The sequence below is a fragment of the Macaca nemestrina genome, chromosome 10 (assembly GCF_043159975.1).
Source record: "Macaca nemestrina isolate mMacNem1 chromosome 10, mMacNem.hap1, whole genome shotgun sequence".
Lineage (NCBI taxonomy): Eukaryota > Metazoa > Chordata > Mammalia > Primates > Cercopithecidae > Macaca > Macaca nemestrina.
The window spans coordinates 5,128,555-5,153,080 of record NC_092134.1 but is presented as its reverse complement, the minus strand read 5'-3'; the positions used below and the strand labels follow the sequence as shown (position 1 = coordinate 5,153,080).

The following is a 24,526-nucleotide window of genomic DNA, read 5'->3' as shown; positions in this document are numbered from 1 at the left end:
TAAATCTTTGTTAAATATTGTTATTGCTATAATTTTCTTCTCTTCCTTCTCCTCCTCTTCATCTTGGTCTTTTCACTTTCTTATGTTCTTTTCAATCATTTTCTTTTTTTCTCTTCCATCCTCTTCCTTTCCTATTTCCTCTTAATAAATGGTGTTGGGTGGTTCTGGGTCAGGGAAACTTCTGAGGTTGCTGTTAAGATGTCAGCCAGGGCTGTAGTCCTCTCAAAATCACCTAAAACTGGCTCATGTGATAGTTGCAGACTTGAGGCATTTGCCATCTCAACCCCTCAAGAGAGCTACCTTGTGACAGCTGCTCTCCTCCAGAAAAAATAAGAAATGACACCCCCAATGAAAGCCACAGGTTTTTTGGTCTTTTTTTTTTTTTTCTTTATAACATAATCTCAGAGCAGATACCTCTGAGATTTGGCCTGTTCTGTTCATTGGAAGAGAGTTCTTCAATTCAGCTCATGCTAAAGAAAAAGGGATTCCACAGGGAGTGGACACCCTGAGACAGGGGTCAGTGATCACCATCTTACAGGCTGCCATGGTCACCACCTGCAAACCTAGGGAAACTTGGGAGAGCAGCAAGCCAAAATAACAAGTATTTGCATCAAAAACCAAAAAGTAATCCCTTGAAGTAATTTCAGTAGTTGAAGCTAGAAACAGATAAAGGCACATACAGTGGTGACTAAGTAAACCTTTCATTTCTACCAAAATGATGAATCAACTCAAAGAATATCCTTATATATTTGTTATAGTTGTAAGAATGTCGCAGTGGTGTTTAAAATACCAAAATGTTCTCCATTACCAAAGTTATATGACTGAAATTAGGTTACCTGTAGATTTTTTGTTTGTTTGTTTTAGTTTTTCTAGTAAATTTTGTTATTGTGAATGTTGCTGTCAGCTGTATTTTGACCAATATCTTAGGGTGTTGTGGTAGACGTAGTACTGACTGTTTCTGGGATATGTTTCTGCTCTCAGTATAATACTGAGCCAACAGAGAAGACCTACATGTCCTGTGGTGCCTGATCCATCATGGAAGGTAAGATTGTAGATAGCTTCTGTCTCTCTTTTTGGTAAAGACTTTGCTACGCTAACTAATAATCTGAGTTATAATAGTCCAATGAGAACACAAGAACCCTTAGTACATCACGAATCGGCTTGATTTTCTTGAGTTTCCCCAGCTTGTTGTCCTGTGGTTAGCCCCACCCTAGAAATCCGAGGCCAGCTCCCACACTCTGTTTGAGTCAGACTCCATTCCAGGCAGACGAAAGCAGCCGATGTTGGAGAACAAGGCAAGCCAGGTCTTGTGAAGTCAAATGCAGAGAGGTAAGAGAGGTGGAGAGAAAGACGTAGCACCTTAGCACAATAGGCATGCGGCTAGCCAGCCTGTACTCCATTGGTTTCCAGGCTCCGAGACCAGGCGGGACATGTAACACCAGCCATTCCTCTTCCCAACCCTGTGTTCAACTCCCAAGTGCCTGCAGTCACAGAGCAAGGAGCAACGGCTTGTGAGTTTCCATTCCCACACACCGTTCTGTGAGTTAGAAAGAGAAGGCCAGGCGTGGTGGCTCACGCCTGTTATCCCAGCACTTTGGGAGGCTGAGGTGGGCGGATCACGAGGTCAAGAAATGGAGACCATCCTGGCCACCATGGAGAAACCCTGTCTTTACTAAAAATACAAAACATTAGCTGGGTGTGGTGGTACACACCTGCAGTCCCAGCTACTCGGGAGGCTGAGACAGGAGAATCACTTGAACCTGGGAAGTGGAAGTTGCAGTGAGCCGAGATTGTGCCACTGCATTCCAGCCTGGTGACAGAGCGAGACTCCATCAAAAAAAAGAAAAGAAAAAAAAAAAGAAAAAGAAGGAGAAAGAGCAAGGTGAGGAGAGAATGCATTGATATCCTCCTGGGAGGGGCAAGAGAAGTTTACATGAGACCTTCTGTCCTCTGGAATGATGTAACAATGACCTTTGGTGTTTTTTGCTCAGTCAGTGCCAATTTCCCTGAACCAAAGTGTTTGAAAGAGGCCCATAAAGGCTTTTTACTTCTAAAATAGCTTGTCAAAGAATAGACTTTGATGGAGGAATCAGTGATATGTCCAAGCTTAAGATGATGCAAATGTAATCATCTGAATTGAATCAGAGTCATCACCAAAGGAAAGTGGCTCATTTTGTGGTCAGTATCATATTTCCAATAATATCAGTTAGGTTTTACCCATCTTCACTGGAAACAGCACACAATAACAGATAGTCTATAGGAGGTTGTCCTGCAGTGACCTTGATGGCAGGGGAGTTTTAAAGGCTGAGAATAATTGTCCAAAGCAGCACAACAGATTTGGAGGAGACCTGGCGAATGAGCCCAAGTCTCAAGAATCCTAGAATACTCAAATCACTTATCTCTGCTGCAAGCAAATGTAACCAGATTGCTGCAGTGGTTCAACTATGATTTTCCAGAGTCTTAGCATCCTGGCTGCTACAAGCAAAGTGAGGACATAACAGGGGAGGTGAGGAGGAGGCTTCATTCCGTATTGTTTTTATATAACTCAATCCTTGGGTTCTCTTGATATACACCAAGCATATTTTAAACTTTCCCTGGCTTACTTTCCAATTAAAGTCATTGTTAGTTTTAGAGTAATCTCATTTGAAAATCAAAGATCTAGAGTCATCACCCACTATTCTGGGCCATTCATTGGTAAAAATCTAACCCTTTTTAAACAAATTTATCATAAATTCTTCATGATGTTGGTTGTACTAAATAAAATTCACTATGAGTAAAATCTGAACTTTCTCTGTAGGTGCTTCCTTCATTCACTCACTAATTCATCCATCCATCTATCCAATCCATCCATCTATACTTACACAATCCATCCATCCATCCATCCATCCATCATCCATCCATCCACCCACTCATTCAATCATTATTCCATTCACCTATCCACTCATCCATCCACATGTCTACCCATCTACCCATCCATCCACCTACCCACCTATCCATTCATCCTTCCACCCATGCATCTATCCACCCATCCATCCACGCACCCACCCATGCACCCACCCATCCACCTGCCTACCTATTTATCCATCCATCCATCCATCCACCCATCTATCCACCCTTTCATTTATTCATTCACAAGCACCTACCATGTGCCAGGCTTTGTTCTAAGACCTGGGGATCCCATGGTGAATGTGATTCACTTCCCTGCCCTCATCATGGTCACATACAATGAAGGATTCAGACAGTGTGCAAGAAAACAAACAAACACGATTTTTGGTTATGATAAAATGCTATGAAGATAATAAATGGGTGATTTAATGGAGGGAGACTGGAATGGGAGTGACAGAGCTACCTGAGACGAGTCAGGGAGGGCTCCCCAGATGAAGACCAGGGGGTGCTGTCCTCTAAGGAGGGAAGGTGCAAAGCAGACAGGCCAAGAGCAGGAGCTGCAGGCACAGGACCGAGTGAGGGAAAGTCCTAAGGCAAGAATAAGCTTAGCTAATTTCAGAAACAAAATGGGCATAGGTAGATGGTATGTGTATTTGCTGCCTGAACACATTTCAAAAAGTTTATAGGTCAGGTTTGAAGCATTTAAATTCAAAAATAATCAATGAATATACACAGCATTTGAAGGTGATTTTGTGTGTGTTATTTTTATTTCTAGTAAGTTTTACCTGATCAATGTAAGGAATGCATGAAGATTCACTGATGCCATAGGAAGATCAATTTATATCACAAAAGCAGTTAGGCATTTCTACATCTGTTATTCTGCCAGGAATTCCCCCAAGTACAACTTTTGCTTGACAGTCTTTCCTGAAACCATCTGAAATCATGAGTCAGTATGCACCAGTTGTATTTAAGACCAAAGGCTTAATGTATCCACATCTGGGGTAGGAGTCAGATGTAAAGGAAGCCCAACATTGCCTTGAAAGTTGTATAGGATAAGTAGATGCTAACATTCACTTTCTTGCCTCAGTGGCTGTGGTTCTTCTCACCTCTACTACTGTAACTAGAAGCTTAATATTCACTTTCATTCTTTGAAAAGGTGATAGTGTTTCTTCCCATCCAATAATGGAACTTTCCACTAGGTTGGTAACACAATTCAATTTTTAAGCCAAGCTAAGCCTGGTTTTGTCTTAACAATTGGGTTATTTAGCTTGACTCCTATAGAAAACCAAGCTCTTTCATGATGGGATGTGCAGCTGTGAATAGTACAACGTGGATGAATGTAATTATGGGATTTGTTAAGTTTGGTGAAAAGAAAGTGGGTTGGAAGGCTGCCATGTTTATCTATGGAAAGAAAAAAATGAAACATGTACAAATGATACATTAGAGGTTTAAAAAAGGCTCAGACATGCAAGGAAATTTGAACATTGACTAGATATTTGATGATATTTATATTTTTAATTCCATTTGTGAATGATTATAGTATTACAGTCATATTTTAAGAGTCCTCATTTTTTAACATGCATGAAAAAATTTACATATTCTATGAAAAATACCTCTCAGTGGGGCTTTTTTTAACCTTTGTAAAGTCTTCTGATCATGTTTTGTTTCCAAATTTTGTTCTGTTTGTATTGTTTGTTGTTGTCATTGTTGGTAATACACCGACCTAACCACCATGATATTTGGAATTCAACTCAGAATTTCCACAATCATAGAGAGAGGTCGTATTCATAATGCTTTATTCCTAAACGATTGAAAATTTCTCCTTCAAGAATTTGCTAGTATTTTGACATTTAGCCAAGAGTTTTCTTCTAAATCTACAGCAATGGACTCTTTTCATGTCTAGATTTGAATCCCATGTACAAGAGAAGCTTCCAAATGTGTTGTTTGGCCACAATGAAGAATCCTTATTGAAAGATCCCTTGAATGGCATAATTGAATAGACATAATTGCAAAGCTCTGCGCCATGTAAAATTGTAAATAGCACTGACAAAATAATTTATGCTCATTTATGATACAGTAGCACATTATGGCTCCAATTTTCATTTCCTTCATTAGCTAAGCTCATTTGTTTCTCTGGTAGACATTCCTTTTGTCTTATCTACAGTCCTTTTCCCAGAGAAATACTTGTGCATGTAGATGAGAAGAACTGAGCATAAGAGGGTGCTGATGACAGGGGATGTAGGCACTGTATAACCTAAACAGACATTGACACCACATCAAAAGAGGGACAGGTACTGTAGAACAATGACAGGTAAATATTGACTTAGAATAGTGCCTATTGCTGCTTTGGTTTCAGGAATGTCTTATAATGAATGAATAAAGTGGGTCACCACTACAATTACAGCAATAATGATAATGAGTTCAATAATAACATGAAAGAACAAGAAGCTTGCAATCAAGTCCCATATTCCTTGTGGGTGTGTTTAAGGAAACGTCATGTCATAGATTTGTTTTACTTTAATCACTTCCCTTATCATCTAGTTTATTACTTCTCTCCACCTTGTGTCAGGTTAGAAACCATCACTTCCCTCTGTCGCCCATCCTTAGCTGCAATATTCCTTCTTTATCTTGAGCAGCGGGAGATCTCTTTTCTTTCCACTTGTTCCAGCTGGAGACCATGACACAGAAGCCTCTCACTTTCTGGGATTGTTGGAATAAAACTGAACCCCTTTCCCACTTTACTTGTTCAACCTAGAGGGAGGCTGAAGAACTGTGGAGCTGGCAGGATGCTTGCAGTATTTATTCTCCTTTTTCTAACTAGCAAGGTTAATATGTGAACATTGTAGTCATGTGTGACTTACTTGTAAGGTTCCTGGATTCTCTGTGTTTGGCCAGGTGAGAGGTGGCCCTGGTCCTCTATACCAGTGGGTCCAAAGAAAATCTGTACTTATCGAGTACAATGTAAAGGATAATTTTACTAAAGGCCCAACCATGTCTACTAAACCAGCAATAGGAGTAATAAAATTGCTCTGTTTGTCATATTTTAATATAAATATGCCTCTACTTTTGTTTCACTTGGTTCCAAACTCAGAGAGGAATGAGGTAGGGTTAACTGTTGCCCTCCTAAAACCCAAAAATGAACAGTAACATTATATTAAAAGGGTGGGCTGTTGGCTAAATATGGTTTTTTAAAGTATATTAAGACAGAGAACCTCATTAAGGTGTGTGGTGTCATGTTAATGGCACAGACATGTTTTGTTCATCCTCACATTTAAAACATGCGGTATTTAGTTGGTGGGTCTCAACGTTTTGTCTGAAAATTTTTTCAGTTAAGAATAGTGTTCATTTGAATTACAGGCTAAAATATAGCTGCTTAGATGAGAGAGAGGTTTGTTTCTCTCTCATGAAAACATCTTAAGAAAGGGGTCTGAGGCTGGAATAGTGGTTTGGACCTAAAGGTCATCAGGAACCCGGGCTTCTTCCAGATTGTTGCTCTGCTCTTGATCTCCATTCCTCTTCATCTCGTTAGCAAGATGGCAGCATCAGCTGCAGACACCATGTCTACATTAAAGCATATAGGAGAAGACAAATAAAAAACCTAGGTTGCCGTCCATAGGAGGAGCATGTCCTCGCTATGCTTTGGAAGTTGTCATATGACACTTCTACTTTCATCTAGAATTTAGTTAGTCACCTGACATTCCCTTGACCCAAGGTGTGCTGGGTAATGTACACATTATTCTGGACAGCTACCTATGAAGTCAAAAAACACAAATTCTATTCTTATGGGGGAAATGCATAGGGAGAAAATGAGTAGTCTCTTCCATAGGAAATACAGTTGCCTTTAAATGGTGAAGACTAACATTTAATATACCTGCAATTCTGAGCTCAGGTCAAGGTGCGCCATGTGGTCTGTGGCAGTGTAGGTGCATGACGGCACATTTTCAACATCGCAGCCAACTGTATGTTTGTTCAGATGGTAACAAAGACATTGAATAGAAGCAAATGCACCTGAACTTCAGTGGCAAAACTTCTAAGTACCCTGCGGAGCCTCAGTTTCCTTCTTTCTAAAACCAGCATAATATTATATAACATTGTGATTATAATATTTGCCATGCCTACTTTCAAAGGTGTTATAAGAATCAAATGGCCAGGCTTAGTGGCTCACTCGTATAATCCCAGCACTTTGGGAGGTGAGGCGGGTGGACCATCTGAGGTCAGGAGTTCAAAACCAGCCTGGCCAATATGGTAAAACCCCATCTCTACTAAAAATACAAAAATTAGCCAGGTGTGGTGGTGGGCACCTGTAATCCCAGCTACTCAGGAGGCTGAGACAGGAGAATCGCTTGAACCTGGTATGCAGAGGTTGCAGTGAGTGGAGATCGTGCCACTACACTCCATCCTGGGCAACAGAGTAAGACTCCGTCTTGAAAACAAAACAAAACAAAAAAGAATCAAATGAGAGACCATATAGAAAGCAAATAGCAGGTATCAAAATGAAAACCTGTGTGATTTTACTTTGCATGCCATACTAGGAGTCCCCAGTCCATTGGGTATTTGAGACTCACATAACATAATGTGTCGTAAGTACTTAGAACAGGGGCTGGGAAAGAGGAGGCACTCATTGTATGGGACTCGTCTTTACGATGTTAAATAGAACCTTTCACCTGTAAATTAATTGGTTAGTTGATATAAAGTTGGTATCTTTTAGATAAAATAAAGAATATACATGCCTAGGACTATAAGATGTGGGGGAATTGAGATAAATTTAAATCCACTGATTCCAACCATGTCCTCCATCAATTTTCCCCATTCTTCCACATAGTGTATCACCAGGACCCTGCCTCCCTACCTGATGGGTATTCGCTTGGTTGATATCCTGGGATGAGTTCATCATTTGTACCTCACACTATATTGTCTCTGACAGGAACCATTAAAGAGAAAGACTTTTTGTTTTACATTGAACGATCTGAAGAGCCATTTTAAAGTAAAATCAAATAATGGCATTTTTATAACCAGGGTAAATTTCTTTGCCTTTTCCGTCTTGTCAAATGCAGTGTCCCTATTCGTGGATGCTTATTGTTTAGACTCAGGTAGATTAGATTTCCTCATTTTCCCTCTTCCTAAAGCCACGGGTGCTGATACCTGCTCAAAAAGATAACAACGATAACAAAGTGTAGTTGAGTTTGTGCAAAATTAGAGACACTGGAATGCTGAGTTCTTGTAGAATCAAAGTTGAGAAAAAACTCTGGAGCAAAAAATAACGCATCATTTAAGTGGATCCTTTCCAGTATCATGGAGGAAAAATCACTACTGTTTCTCATTTAAGTAGATCATAATATTGACCATCTCATGGGGGTTTTGTGAAGATTCTATGAAATCGTATTGGCACACAGTTCCTGTTGAGTAAATGTTGAATATTCCTATGGGAAACAATGGGCTTTAGTGACGGTTCTCAGATGTCCTTGGATGGAGGAATTGGATGACAGTTTTTCCTGCAGTCAGGGGACTCCGAGGGTGAGCAGCTTCCCACCTGGGCCCTGGTCTTAGGAAACTTCACCCTAGGCTCATGTCGGGGGTGCAGGGAGGAAAAAAGCCTCTAAAAGGGCTGGGTTATCTTTGCCAAATGGGAATGTATTTCCAGTATTCACAAATCTTCTAACGTTTCACAGAAAGCCAGATATTGCTATTTTTTGTAAAATATTTTATTTTTACATGTTGGATATTAATTTTAAATTTTTAAACATTCTGCAAGGCAAATGCAGTGTGTTTGCAAACAGCGTTGGGCCAGATAACCACCAGTTCACTCACTGCCTTTGCTCTGAAAGAATACAGTCTATCCCCAGGGATGCTGTTTCGTAGGAGAATCTCAAAGCAAATGAATGTAAAAAATATTGCTTATATTTTTGTCAGCACATGTAAAATGGAATCTTGGTGGAATAAATGGAATTTGGAGAATGCATGATACTATCCCTACAGGGTTGAGTAGCATAGAGTTTGGAGAGGGTCAGCTTCAGTTATAGTCTGGTTTCTATTGTTATATCCAGTTACTGAATTTACCTCTCTAAATTCAGTATTTTGTCTGTGAAACAGGGATGATAATGCTCCCCGCACACAGAAGCATGCACTCACCTACACACATTAGGCTTTTGTGAGGATCTCGTCAGTGATGCAGGTTAAATCTTTAGATCATGAGCCAAACCCAGTGAACTCCTAGAAAAGGCAGCTGCTTCCTTTGTTCAGTCCTAGCTGCCGCTACCCTTCATTCAGCTCAAGAAAAACAGCCTTTATTTAACTGAGACTGGCTTGTGAGCAAGACTACTCTTGGGAGCACATTAATTTGTATTTGCTCAGATTTGGGGTTTCTTTAAAGTCCAGTGGAACACAGGTCCAATTGGCACTGGTTTTTGTGTATTCATGATGTGCACTCCTTAGTAATTCCTTGGAAGAGACATATGTGTTATGTGGGTTTTCAAGCTATACTTACTTGCAAGTTAAAACGGCAGAGAACTTTATAGTTTCAGGACTGGTGGGAACTGGCTCATTTAAGAAAATCTATGATGAGAGAGGTCTCCTTCTGTCTGTTTCCCTGACATTATAGCCTTGCATCTATTGTTAATTTTTCTATTTATTATATTCATTGGCACAAAGATGCAGCCACACCAGGGGGAGAACATGCTAGTAGGAATTAGAGTGGGGTTAGCTTTCCCCACCCTATGCTTTTCCAATCCCTGGATAACATTTTCCCCCTTTTCCGCTGTAAATGCCTACTTCAAATATTATTTTGATGTACTTTCCCCCAAAAAACCCTTTCATAGGCGTAGTTATGGAATCTTAGATTCATGGACTGGAAATTGATACAGAAATTTTGTCGCTGGTTCTCTGGGGAAATAGCTCATGCTGTTACTCCTGAATCCTAAGTAGCTGCCTTATCACTTGGCTTGGAATGCTAGGAGAAAGAGCTTGCAAAGAGCCATTTCAGCCACTGAGTTTCCTCCTCTTTCTTTATAGATGAGGGAGGGAAGCCTTCCCAAAGTGGGTTGCATTTTTCCCAATGCATAACGAATTTGCAATTGAAATTTAAGAGAACGTACATCTTTTGTAAAATACTAAAACCTTTATTGTCATGAAAGTAAATTTTATCATAGAAACACTTAAAGACACAGTAAAAGCAGAAGGTAGGAAAAGGACTCAACTAAATCTATTGACAGTGAACATTAGTCCATTTCCTTAATTTCCCCCTGTACATTTTAATTGTATCCTATTCATGTTGGCATATAGATTTGAATTCTGCTCCTTTTGGTCAGTATTAAGTATAAACATTTTTTGTCTTATGATTCCATATTCTTTATAAACACATTCATGATGTCGCAAATACTTCATCTGTAGACTTGCCATAATTAAGCAGGGTCTTAGTTTGATATCTTGGGATGGTTTCTGATCATTACTATTATACACAACCGTAATAGTAATAACCAACATTATGGAGCATTTGCCAATGTCAGCCACTGTGTTCAGGGTTTCATGTGCATTATTGCATGGATTTCTCAATAGCAGCTGAGACAGTTTCTATTGTCATCCCCATGGGCAAATGAGGTCACCGAGGCTGAAAGAACGTATTTAATGAGCCCAGGGGCCAATGGCTCACACGTGTTAGAGGCAGGATTGGGTGGTTGGAGTTTTCCGGTTTTTTCTGTGTTTGGATTCATGACCAGAATAACAATGTGGAGCCCTGCCTAGATTTAGGCGCATGACAAAGCAGGTGGAGCACCCAAAGTGCGGCTGGATTTCCAGAGACTGACCTTCTCTCTTGCCTGAATGAACCAACAGAAGTGATGTTGTTAATGGAACAGGTGCTTCCTCAGATCAGTTGGTTTTTTCCTCCTTGTTACTTAGGCAGCTCCTGTTTCTGTCAGAAAGTTGGGGGTCTCATTTTAGGACCCAGAGGAATGTGCAATTTCTATTTCTTTTTGGGAGGCTTGGGGGTAGAGCGGCGTTAGGTAGAGTTTGGGGTTGTCTCTGAAACGTCTCAGAGGACTGACTACACAAATACTCTTCCACAGAGAGATCAGTAGAGGCCACACCAGCCCAGAAGTCCTGAGATTGAAGGTTTAGTCTGAGCTCCACCTTGTGGTAGCTGTGGGTATGCAGGAACGTCCGTCCATACTCACCTCAATTTCCTCATCTCTTAATTAAGGAGGGGAGTGTTTTCTCTTCCTGTGTCCTAGGAAGAGAGTATCTCGAGAACCAGTGGGAGAATTATGATGTCCTGTTTGTTTCTTCCTATCTGGGTCCAATGTCTCCTTCTGATAAGAACCCCCAGCTTTCCTCTGAAGATGAACTTTTTCCTCACAGTCTATGTCGTTCCAATGGGGCTGAGTCGACTCTGTGGCTCTCTGTCCATGACCTTTCTGAAGCCAAGAAAAAATACACACCCTCAATAACGGCTTCAGATATGTATCTGTGATCCAGGCCAGATCTCTCAGAGCAATGTTTGAGGATGAGATAATCACAAAGCAATCCAAAATTGAGCACACTTCCCAGCCTGTTCCATGGAGCGTGTTCCATTTATAGGCCATCAGTCCCTCATGTCTCTGTCATGGTGTATACAGCTTTCTCTGGCTGCCCGGGCTGCCACTTTCCATCTTCATCCCTGCGTAATCATCTGTGTTGACATGTGTTGTGTTTACCTGCTCAGCATCCATCCTCCCCTCCACCCCAACCCTGTCTGATGTACTAACTTCCTGGGGCTGTCAATCAACGTGCCCAATGCTCTCTTGGCAGAGGGGTAAGGGAGCAATCTAGGACATGCACATACTCTCCTCAGCAACATAAATCTTGAGTTGGAAAGGCTGAAACCAGTTGGAGCTGCTTTATCCATTTGTTGCTGTGGCAACAAATACGTCCTCTTAGCTCCTGTTCAGTTTCTGTATTTCCCAAAGCCTGCTTTTTCTCTTTACCTTTGATGCTGTAATCAATATTATTTTTCTTTGAGTAGAATTCTATTCTGGGGTAAGATAACCAAATTTGTTTCAAAGAAAAATTGCACTCAACCTTTCCCTTCTCTACATTCTTGATACTCTTTGCTTCTTTCCTTCTCATAGAACTTAGCCATCCTTCTCTTTATCTCCTATTCCATTCTCTCCAGTCAGCTTTATGAGAAGACCCCAATAGTACATTGCTATTGCTGTTTATCTGAAGATTCCTCTTTCCATAAGCTGGGATGTCTTTGAGCATCTGACTGCCTGATAACCTTTAAGACCCAGTGCTGATGTCTGCGCTGGACATGAGAAGGAACCAAATATTATTGAATGGGAGTTGCCCTTTAATTAGTTGGTAAAGCAGCAAGTGAAAACTAATTAGGCAGGTAAGTGAGGGAGAGCTGTCCCAGATCAATTGCCCATGTGTTCTTTTTGTTTTCGTTTTCTTTTGTTTTGTTTTGTTTGGTTTGGTTTGTTTGTTTGGTTGGTTTTTGAGACAGCATTTCACTCTGTCACCCAGGCTGGAGTGCAGTGGCACGATCTTGGCTCACTACAACTTCTGCCTCCCAGGTTTAAGCAATTCTCCTGCGTCAGCCTCCTGAGTAGCTGAGATTGCAGGCATGTGCCGCCACGCTCAGTTAATTTTGCGTTTTTAGTGGAGACAGGGTTTCGCCCTATTGGCCAGGCTGGTCTTGAATTCCTGATCTTAAGTGATCTGCCCACCTCAGCCCCCCAAAGTGCTGGGATTACAAGTGTGAGCCACCACACCTGACCTAATTGCCCGTATGTTCTTGATCCTATTCTAAACAACACTCGAATCAAAAGCCTAAGTTAAGTGAGTTCAGATGAAAACACACAGACCCACAAAAATCTGAATTATTATCTTCAAGTCATAACTAATTTCGCTTTTCTGTATATTGTTCTTTTTTTAAAAAAGAAGATACAGAGGCGTGTGTATGGAAGGAAATTCTTGAAAAGGTAAACCAATTAACCTTTACCAGGAAGCTAGTACAAAGAGAAGGGGTGGTAAAACGACATCATTTGTAAAGATCAGATTTCTCGCTCCTGCCAAAAATATGCCTACGAATGCCAGGAGACAGACTACATTTACTCTACCTTGTAATCTACAGGTAACTTCTTAATGAAAAGCTAACTTTTTCTTGTCACCTTGTTATTCTTGCTTTCACATTTTTGGTTAATTGTGGGTTATCTGGGCTACACATATAAAGAAACAAAATATATCTTTACTTATATTAGTCTTTTTAAATATGGAACTTTTCAAACATGCATGAAGATAGAAAGAATGAAATAACTAATCTCCCTGTACTTCTTGAAGATTTTCCACAATTAGGCTGGGTATAGTGGCTCATGCCTGTAATCCCAGCACTTTGGGAGGCCCAGGCAGGCAGATCACCTGAGGTCAGAAGTTTCAGACCAGCCTGGCCAACATGGCGAAACCCCGTCCCTATTAAAATTACAAAGATTAGCCAGGCATGGCGGCACATGCCTGTATTCCCAGCTACTCAGAAGGCTGAGGCAGGAGAACCACCTGAACCGGGGAGGCGGAAGTTGTAGTGAGTTGAGGTCAGGCCACTGCGCTCCAGACTGGAAGATAGAACAAGACTCCATCTCAAAAAAAAAAAAAAAAAAAAAGATTTTCCACAATTATCAATATTTTGTTTCATTTGTTTTATCACCACTAATACTTGTCATTATTATCACCAACAAAGCAAGATTATTATTTTTTAAGTTCCCAGACCTCAAGTAATTTTATCTGTAAATATGGTGGTATGTATTGCTAATAGAGAACCTTTTTAAGTAACTAAGATACATGATCGTACATAATGCAATCATAGTCAGCAATATTCATTTCATATTGCTCAATACCAATCTATCTTCACACTTCTCTGCTACCTTAAAAATGTCTGCCTAGAGTTCATTTAAATTAAGGTCCAAACAAAGCCAGATGCAGTTGTTTTCTTTGGTAGGTGTGTTCCATAAATCTTTTCTAAGTTTTTTCAGTTTCTTGTACTTTTCCTCTTTATCTATGCCATTTATTTGTTTTCATATAAAAATGATTTTCCAATAGATTTTTCAGATTCTACATTGGGCTGCGTGCAGAAATGAGTCAGCATAGCAGGATGGAGACTACTCTCTACAGAAAAGTGTTCTTGCAAGGCGGCCCTTTGTTGATGTCTAGGAATTTGGATTTGGGGAATGTGCCTGCCATTCCATGGTAAGACTAGCTCACTATGCCTGGACTGTTCAAAAAATATGATTTATTCTGAACACCTGCTTTTCTTTCGGGAGTCTGGCATTTTGGTGTGTGCCTGGCAAAAGATCTTTATGTGACCAGCTCCCAGAAAACCTTGGGTGCCGAGTTTTTTAATGGGCTTCCCTGGGCAGAAACACGGCCTACCTGTTGCTATATTTTCATAATTGGGGGAAGAATGGATTCTGAGAGCCTCATAAGAGGGAGAGAGCACCGGAAGCTGACCTGGAGATTCTGCAGGCCCTGCCAGTGTCTTTGACCCCTGGAATCCAGTGTGTATTCCTATCACATCCCTGTTATAAATCTTAGTCATGAACACAGCTGTATGCTAGCCCTATGAAACTTTCTAGGAAAACTCCAGAGGGAGGGTGGTCTTGAAGGCCCTCCACAGAAGTCGATGATGTTATCATGGCCTCTCCAACACATTCTTACATCCCCTTGTTTCTGTAAACTGGATTTTTTAAATACTGAGGCTCAGTTGTATTGGAGGGAGGAGTAGATTAGAAGTGGGCTTGTACTTCTTTTATTTCATGATCTCAGGAGGCAGATAATAGCAAGTCATCTTCCCTCCAATTATGTTCTGATTGATCAGTAGAGGGAAGCATAGAGTCATTTTGTCATGGTTTTAAAGAAGTCGAAATATGTGTAGATGGGTGTGTGGGAAGCTGGTGAGGCTGGACCAGTTATCGAGTTCTTGACTTTCCGTTCCAAACCCATCCGTTTTGACTCCCTCTGTAACACTGGGGCTGAACTTTGTAAACATTGCACATTTGTTAACCGGAACAACTTACAAAAGAATTGTGCTTCTTCTCCTGATCCCAATACTCTCCTTCTTATTCTCATAAGGAAGTAGTCACCAGGAAACTCTCTTCCAGTGGGCAGCTTCTTTGCCATAATGCGTGGGGCTTCAATAGTACATCCGTCCAATAAGTTTTGCTGGTGCCCCAGTGGATGGTTTCTTGCTGGCCAGGCCCAGCCTGTTGTACCTCACCAAACCTCTCCACCTGGGTTCAGAGCCACATCCCTTCCAAAGAGTCTGATCTCAAACTTGGAGACGGCCCTTTCCCAAGTCTCTTCTGTCTTTGGCATGCCCCTTCAGTCCCAGAGGTAGTGCCTGCTCCCCACATCTGTGACTGCCATATCCTTCAGATTGCTTTTTACCCTTCTTAGGACATGACCCTCTTTTACATGCACGCTTTATACGTGATATGCAGCCCCGCCCCTTCCCTAACATGAGGAAAAACAGGCTTCAAGTCATTGCATCATAATAACAGTTGCATTAGTTACTCCTCAAATTTAGTCAGGGTCCCACTGACTATTCTGTTACCTGAAAGCTAAATTGTGTAACAATAGCTTATAATTTGTATGTAAAGTAATAAAGGGAAGGAGAAAAAGACAATAAAAATTATTATTTATAAAAAACAAACACACATAACAAGGAAAGAGAAAATATGCAAAAGCATAGAACGCTCATTTCTGCTTATATATACATGTGCATTATTTTCTTAGGATCCATTCCATATTTCCACACTTCTCTTGCTCTCAGCCAAGAAAATCAATTAGTCAAGATTCCTTATTGGTAGACTAACTCAAGCCTTCATTTCTAAAGAATCTGAATCTTCAATAGTCCTACTTTTGATTGTTGCTTTGATTTTCACTAAAAATTAATATAATGATTTTCATTTTTTCATTGACAGATAAAATGGTTTGTATTTTCTGTGTACACTATGATGCTCTGAAGTACATATACATTGTGGAATGGCTCAATCCAGCTAATTCGCATATTCATTAGCTCTCATAGTGCTCATTTTTGTGGTAAAAACACTTTACTCTCTTAGCATTTTTCAAGAATACAATATATGATTAACTCTCATTGTCATGTGCAACGGACATCATTCACTTATTCCTCCTGCCTAACTGAAATTTTGTATCCTTTGAACAACACCTCCCTAGCTCCCTCCCAGGATCCTTGCTCTGATCTGTCCATCTTTACTACTGAGCACAGAAGCACCAGGAGACATCAGGATCAATAAATCACTGGGTTCCAGTGAGTCCTCCTTGCTCCGTGTACTAAACACGAACCCAATCTCCTTTTGGTAATTTGGTAATTTCCACCCCCAGCCAGCAGAGGCGCTCTTTTCTTGCCTATTTGTTTAGGGATGGCTGTCTCATCCTTCAATTCAGTAAAACCATTGTTGAGTCCTCTGCTGGGCCAAGACATTGTCTTATGGCCTTTGCAATTTTATGATTACAACCCAGATTATTTCAGAAATTTTTTCAGAGTGAGCTTATTGCAAATTTCATGCACTGCATTTTATTTTGTTCATTGGCTTATTTCAGTTCTGAAACTGGCCAATGCAATTAGCATTGTTCTTAAATAGGAGCACATTTGGACAACTTTGAAAGGCCAGTCTCCTACTCCTAAGCCAGCAGTGCCTGTTTTCAGCAATGCATATGCAAAACAGGCAATGTTTCCCCAGAGCAGGGTCTGCCTTCCTGAGGGCCCTGGCTTTCAAACTACTGCTCACTCTGTATCAGTGGCACAAAATCAGTTTAATGGATTGGAACCAGGTATTAAAAAACAGAATAGGCTGAAACAGAACAGCATAGAGAATAGAGTAAGAAATGTCAGAGCACATTATAGGTAGTAAGGGTGTATACAAATTTATGAAACTTCTCTTTGAGTTTGGAATGTGTATGATCACATACTACATCATTAACATAAAATGTAATTCTTGCTGTGGGTTATGCTACAAAAGTGAAGTTCACTTTTCTACAACTTATACTATGAAATGGCTAGTGCTTACACCTAAATGCAGAGAACAACCTTGTATGGGTAATACAGTGATGTTAATTTAAAAGAAACACTCATCCATAGGTTTCAGCTTTAATTTAAAAAAAGATAACCATAATAACACACAAAACTCACACTCATGTACATATAATTACTATCTCCCAGGCCACATTCTTAGTGTGCCTTACTACAGACTTATTCTTCACTATCTCAGTGAATCACCACCTATCCCCTTGGAATCGACATTATTATTATCCTCATTTTTCAAATGAGGAAACTGAATCGCAGAAAGGTAAAGTAATTTCCTGAAGGTTGCACATTTAGGAAGAACTGGAGCTAGAATTCAAACACAAACAGGCAGCCTATGTTTCCCTGAATCTATTGGCGTTTCTTACCTGGTCATCTGGAGAAGAGAGATGAATGGGAATTCGTTTCATAATCCTATTTGCATAAAGCCAATTTATTTCTTAAGTGATAGGCAGTTAGTCTTGGAGTTAGGAGGGTGATATCATGTTTAAATTGAGCAGCAGCTAGCTCCAAAATTGTGGCAGCATCAGTAAGAACTCTGATATTGTTTGTGAGTCTAGTAGAGAAGTGTGGTGAGTGATTAGCAATGTCTGCCATGGGCACAGAATGAGATAATGGCACACATGCCACCAAGTAAGTGTCCTGCAGTGTTTCTCTGAAGCACTGTGGCCTAGGCCTAGGTTCTAGTTCCTGAAGAAACAGAAGTGAACAAAAAAGACAAATGAACTTTCCTATGCAGGAAAGACAATAAAGATAGATAATAAAATGAATACTTGAACACACACACCATTTTAGGTAGTCACTTTGGATACTAAGAAGGAAAGAAAAGCAATGCAAAGAAAAAGAGATGGTACAGAGGTAGGCAGTGACCCACTAAGGTATCAGGGGAGCCGTCTCTGCATCTCTGCAGAAGAGATGTTTACTGGGACAGAGGAGAGAGTGAGCCCACAGATAGCTGCAAAAAGAGCATCTGAGGCAGAAGAAATAGCAGAAGAACATGCCACTTCCTTGCCTTACTCAAGGAATAGGCAAGACCTGTCCTAAGCTTTTTGGCCTTCTAGATATAATTTTAAATTGTACAAAAAGCTCAGAAGCATAGGCATGAGCATGCTAGAAGAATTTGTAGAGAAGCAAGTGTCTTTTATTTTGGACTTTTTTAAAAAAATTATTTATTTTGAAATAGAGTGTTGCTCTGTCATCCAGGCTGCAATGCAGTGGTGTGACCCAGGCTGCAGCCTTCACCTCCCAGGCTCAGGTGATCCTCTCACTTCAGCCTCCCAAGTAGCTGGGAGTCATGGGCTCATGCCACCACACCTGGCTAATTTTGTTTTATTTTTTTTTTAGAGACGAAGTCTCAGTATGTTGCCCAGGCTGGTCTCAAACTCCTGGGTTCAAGCAGTCCTTCCACCTCGGCCTCCTAAGGTTGCTGGGATCATAGACATGAGTCACTTTGTACATTTCAAAGTTTTTTTTTAAAGTAATTTATGAGAGGCACATAAACGAAAAATATCAAAATACTTTATAAATTGTGTAAGTGTTATCTCAGTTAATAACACATTTGAGGTCGCGGTTTGGAATTCCTTCTAGGTCTTCATGATGTGCCTGCTAAGAAGATATTTGCTCATTTCTCTGTGGCAACCAGAACCAATTTCAGAATAAGGTCATTTTTAAAATGTAAAGAAATTATACATTATACGACACCCCATCCAATTTGGTTCTACATTCCAATGACCTAGTTAAGTTTTTCTCAGCTGGGAATGATTTCTTCCCACAGAAGACATTTGGTAATGTATGGGGACTACTGAGGTTATCCCAATTAGAGAATGGTACTGACCTCTAGCTGGCAGAGGCCAGGATGCTGCTAAAAATCCTACAGTGCACAAGAAAGACCCTATGACAAGGAAGCATCTGACTTATAATGTCAACATATAAAAGCCTGAAATGCCCTGATTTAGGTAGAAAGCACTGTTAACAAGTGGACACTGAATCCCTTGTCTCTGCTCTGATTTTCTACAGTTGCCATGGAGACCAGGTGATACATGGATGCAAATTCAGTGGCTGTGCAGAAGTTTCAAGGTCAGGGCAAGGGAAAAGACAGACAGTAAATGAGACTGCAGAGGCAACACTAACAAGCAAGGTTCTGCAAGGGCTGAACATCACATTCATCACACTTTGGAGTTTGCCCTCGGAGATTCCCCTCCTGGAGCAGGGGAATTCCTGATCTATCAACTTCTGTGTCAGTATCCTGAACCGGAGGACCGGCTTCTTTTCCCTTCTTCTCCATACTCAAGAAAACACCTTCATGAGAGAGCTGGCTGCAAAATCCCTTCCAAGAGATCATGGGTCATCACAGTCAGAGACATGTCAAAGCACAGGCAGTGCAGGCTGGGTGGAAATGTGGTTTGGAAATTCAGAAGGAGTTTACCACTTGGATAACAGATGCATTGTGTCATTTCTTCTGGTGGTCATTTTGACATCGAAGCAATCATCTTGAATTTTGCTATTTCTTTCTAATTTTAATTCCCTTCTATTTGGCTTTATTATTAATCCTGAGAAGGCTTTTCTTTTTTTTTCCAAAAAAGACAAATATTTGGTATTGATCATCTTACCAAGAAGAACAGAAGAGTATGGCCATGTTACCTTAGAGCTATTAATGCTATTGCAGCATAGGATGGAACAATTGAGGCTTCATTTGTGCGGGGAGAGAATTCAGTCTTCTTCAAAGCTGATCTCTCTCTCTCTCTGGTGTGTGTGTGTGTGTGTGTGTGTGTGTGTGTGTGTGTGTGTGTATCTAATACCAGGATCTCATTTTATCTGTAATTGAAACGTAAACTAATGCACTAATATTAGTCTATCACCTATCGAGAAAAAGAGAGTCTTCAGTGATCAGAAATCAACTTAATACACTCTTAAGTCCTTTTAACATCTTACACCACTTAAACCACACAGGCACATGCATGGGGTGAGTGTAAAAACAAACGGACACGTCATAGAAGACAGTTCGCAATTTTATCAGAAGTCTTAAAATATATTTACACTATGAATTCGTGTTTCACTGCGAAGAATATATCCTAAGAAAGTAATTTCAATGCTGCAGTTAACTGTTGCTTCTGCCTGCCCTGGAAAGGTTGTTCCTTCCGCTACTGGCACCCAAATTCCCTCTGGGAATGTCTCTCGTGCCCACTCTCCCCCCATGCGTTTACGTGGGGCTGGTGCCCTCCTCTGCCTAGAGAGCAGTCCCAGTGTCAGGTCTAAGGAATTAGTGAATGTCATTGTTTTGCACTGTAATCTGTTCAAAGCTCTAGGCCAGGCACGTCCCAGAACATTAATAGAACTGTGGAAATAAGAAGGTCTCTTGTTAATCACATGTATTGCTGGAAGGATATGAGCTTGAAAAGGTAGGGTACCACCACAAGGACAGAACCTAACTAAGAAGGTATCTGTCCCAGAAAACAGTAGGGCTGAGCATGTGAACCTAGAACGGACGCCTGGCCTCTCTCACCATCGGTTAGAATCTTGGCTTGAGGAAGACAGAGCTTCTGTGTGCACTGCTGTGTCTCTGCTACCAAGAATGTCATTTGGGAGATGCTCATAAATTGTGGGATAAAGACTTTGGGGAACAAACTCCTGATGAGGGCCCTCGAGTACCTCCACGAAGCCATTCCTAAAGCCAATGTACTTCTTTCCAGTCACGACATTTAACACATTCTTGTTGTGTGGGTGTGTGTTTGTTTTCTGGCTGAAGGCAGCTTGAATTGGGTTCATAACAAATAAACATTTCTAATACAAGAGATGTCTGCACAGGGGTTTATTCACGATACTCATCTCACAGTTTGCTCTGGACTGTGGGTATTTTGTATTTCGCTAGCTGGTGAGGATGAACGTGAGACAGCCAAGTAGAAAGGGCTCCCCGAAAGAACCTCGGTCCGGCCTGAACACTGGGAGGCTGCGCGCTGGGGTGCGGGCTCGGGAAGTTCGCGTCCTTTGCAGGAGGGAGGAGCCTGGCCTCTCCTGTTCTGGGGTGAAACTGGGGATTCCGTCTGTGAGGCAGGCAACCGGCTAGCAGAACTCTCGCTTTGCTGAGAGTCCCTGTTTTCCTTTTTTATTTTTTCTTTTCACCCAATCAATTTTATTTTTCTCACCTTTCAAGGTGTCTGCAAGCCTAATCTTTCACGGCCGTGTGAGAAGAACCTGGCTTTTAGCTGAACTAAAAAGAAAGGCCTACTACAAATGGGGTCACTGTTACAGAGAGATGCTCTTAGATTCCATGCATTCAATGAGCAAGAAGTTTAGTCTTGTGTAGGTTGGTCTACCCATACATTTCCTAGAACCCCTAAAGGGGCTTATGGATATCACCTTAATCACCTTACAGTTCTCTGAGACGTCTTGAGATTTTACATCCTAGGTCCAGTTTTTCTGTAGGTCCAGGGGATCAACAGCCCCTTTATGCCTTGGGCCAGCATTTCACAATATCCCCCTAAGTCCACCTCCCTGTGAATCTGCGAAGTGAGTGTGTGTTACCAAATCTGTAACATAACTGAAATAAGGCTCAGCTCATATCCAGCCAGGAAATCTGTTTACATTTACAGTGATAGAAAATAGCATCAACATAATGCCCAACAATAGATTTAATAAGAACTTTTTTTTTTGAGGTGGAGTTTTCCTCTTGTTGCCCAGGCAGGAGTGCAGTGGCACGATCTCAGCTCACTGCAACCTCTGCCTTTTGAGTTCAAGCGATTCTCCTGCCTCAGCCTCCTGAGTAGCTGGATTACAGGCCCCACCACCATGCCTGGTTAACTTTGTATTTTTAGTAGAAATGGAATTTCACCATGTTGGCCAGGCTGGTCTCGAACTCCTGACCTCAAGTGATCCACTCACCTCAGTCTCTCAAAGTGCTGGGATTACAGGCATGAGCCACTGCTCCCGGCACATCCAATAGTTTATCATACAGTTATTAAAACCAAGTTCATTTAATGCACTCACTTAACAAATATTTTTTGTGTCCTGTTCCCAGATTCCCAAGCTGGCCCTGGGAGACAATGGTTTAAACAAATGTCTACCTCGCCTCTGAGCAACTGATACTTGCTTTCCAGTGGGAGAGGTGGATAATAAACAAGTCAATAAGCTAAATAATTACAAACTATAGTAACTCTATAAAGAAAAGGGAGCTGTGATAAGAAGTAGAAAAGATAAAGCCTATTTTCTCTAGGGGTAATCAGGGAAGGTCTCTCAGAGGAGGTATTGACTCTGAGACTTAAAAAAAAGGAGGAACCAGCCATGCATAGCAAAAGAATGTCCTCGTGCACTCAGGGAACCTCGTGCACAGTTCTGTGCAGCTGGCATGTTGTGAGTCACAGGAAAACAGTACGAGATAGAACTGAGGTGGAGGTGAGGAAGGAGTAGTCTTCCTGGTTCCTTTCCACCTCAGTAAGGAAGCATGATTTATGTTTGCTTATTTTCATGAGAATATATCACTGAAGAATAAGTAAAGAAAAATATATTACATGCATGCAAAAAATGCATTATCATTCATGGATAGAAATAAATGTTGGTAAGGAATACTTCAAATATTCAAGAATATAATGGGTTTATGAGTGATCTTTTTGTTACTTCTTTTCGCCTATCTACAAGGGACATATGTAAAAAGAAAAAGACCCATAGTTTAAACACAATGACACTGTAGAAAACTTAACAGATGCCTGCGTGTAATGTGGTTGGCAAACACTGATGACTCGGCATGTGAGGCACAGGCAAATCCTAATGGAGGGCTGCTCACCATCCAGAGAAGCGGACCTGTCATTGCTGCTCTCCCGTTAACATGTGAGGTCATGTGCACAGATCCTCAAAGATGACTCTTTAATGGGATGTGGGCACCATGATATATAATTCTACAATATTCATACCGTGGCTCATATGCCATTTGAAAGCTGGCAGAAATAAACCCTTGAGAACTGACATGGCATCTCCCTAGACCCCAGAAATTTTGTCACAGGAAATATTTTGATTGTGTTAATCACTATTGAATTGCCCATTCCCTGCCTTCCAATCAGCCCTTGTTTAAAGCTTATTTTCTGTGCCAATCAAAGATTTCTTTCAGATAATCATAAGAACTCTTCTTTGGGAGCTAACAAATGTACTCATTGGGTTTCACTGTCTACACCTCCAAGGGAATGCTGGAAGACATGATGCGTATCCTAATGCTACTCACTTTATAGCTGTACTCAGATAAATGTGAATTTGGTTTCAATCTTCAAATGCATTGTCTGACATGAGTTGTGTAGACCACTGCTCCATGATTACATTCGGGGAGATTCAGAGGTTCGTGACTGTGTCTAAGCCAAAAATAGTGGCAGTATGTCATATGAAATAAAAGTGAGTAAAAGATTACATAACGGAAAATATGAAAAGTGAATTTCTCCAGGGTATGCCTTCAAGATTGCAGCCAACCACATCTCCCAACAGGAGAAACTAAAAGCACACAGACAAAATATTTTTAAGCTTTTTTTTCTTTTTTTTATGACAGAGTTTCACTCTGTTGCCAGGCTGGAGTACAGTGGTGTGGTCTCAGCTCACTGCAACCTCCGCCTCCTGGGTTCAGGCGATTCTCCTGCCTCAGCCTCTCCAGTAGCTGGGACTACAGGCATGCACCACCATACCCAGCTAGTTTTTGTATTTTTAGTAGAGATGGGGTTTCACCATGTTGGCCAGAATGGTCTCTATCTCCTGACCTCGTGATTCGCCTGCCTCAGCCTCCCAAAGTGCTGGGATTACAGGTGTGAGCCACCGCACCTGGCCTAAGCTACCTTTTTCAAGACATTGGAGAGCCCTAAGGGGAGGAGGCCATGAGCGACAAAGACCTCGGTATAAAGGAGCCCGGTTGGTGTCAGCTGCTGTTTTTCACAACCTTTATCCATTTAGGCAGTTACCAGCTTCAGTGTGATGGGGTGGGGGACTGGGAATCTCAGCAGAAATCCTAGCATAAAACAGAAGCCAGGTAGCATTCTCAGCAGCCTCACAAGGACAAGGAAATAAAAATTGGAGTTCATGGTCATCAAGGTAACTCGAACTTTAAAGGATAAGGTCTAAGAGAAATGGGAAAAACAGAAATGAACTCAGAGAGTCTTCTCAACTGAAGGCATTTGAGAATGCCTTATTTTCACAGTGAAAGAAGCAAAGAACCTGCAGAGAAACGTCATTAAATGGCTGAAAAGCTAAATATAGCTTTCAGCAGTCTCATAGTTTCAGGGAGATGAAAATTACAGTTAATGGTTGTCTTGATTTATGACAAGAGTGACACCATAGTACAGTGGTGGAAAGAATCATTCTTTGGATGTATGGTGCTGGATCAAATGAATATTCATACAGACAAAAAATGAATCTCAAGACTTATCTAAAAGATATACACAAAACTCTAAATTGCCTGCACTTCTAGAAGTTACAGATAAAATGATAATCCTTCTAGAAAGGAGGATAGGAGAATCTCTTTGTGACATTGGGTCAGATGAACATTTTCTAATTAGTTCATGGAAAGTAAAAAACTTCAAGGAAAAAATCAATTTAGCTACATTA

The 24,526-nt window shown here is 41.0% G+C and overlaps 2 long non-coding RNA genes across 3 annotated transcripts in view; one reads left to right on the top strand and one right to left on the bottom strand.

Annotated features, from left to right (window-relative positions):
* The first annotated feature begins 1,376 nt into the window (after positions 1-1,376).
* On the top strand, positions 1,377-20,741 carry LOC105493338 (uncharacterized). Of its 2 annotated transcripts, XR_011608669.1 has the most exons (5): positions 1,424-1,511; positions 12,032-12,250; positions 12,802-12,994; positions 13,954-14,100; positions 18,974-20,741. It is a non-coding gene; the product is annotated as an uncharacterized lncRNA (long non-coding RNA). The 2 variants fall into 2 exon arrangements; XR_011608668.1 differs by lacking the exon at positions 12,032-12,250 and having other exon boundaries at positions 1,377-1,511.
* LOC139356602 (uncharacterized) overlaps positions 6,136-24,526 on the bottom strand; it is an 86,111-nt gene continuing 67,720 nt past the window's right edge. The window contains exon 3 of the long non-coding RNA XR_011608673.1: positions 6,136-7,309. This is a non-coding gene — a long non-coding RNA (uncharacterized lncRNA). The remainder of the gene's footprint in view (positions 7,310-24,526) is intronic.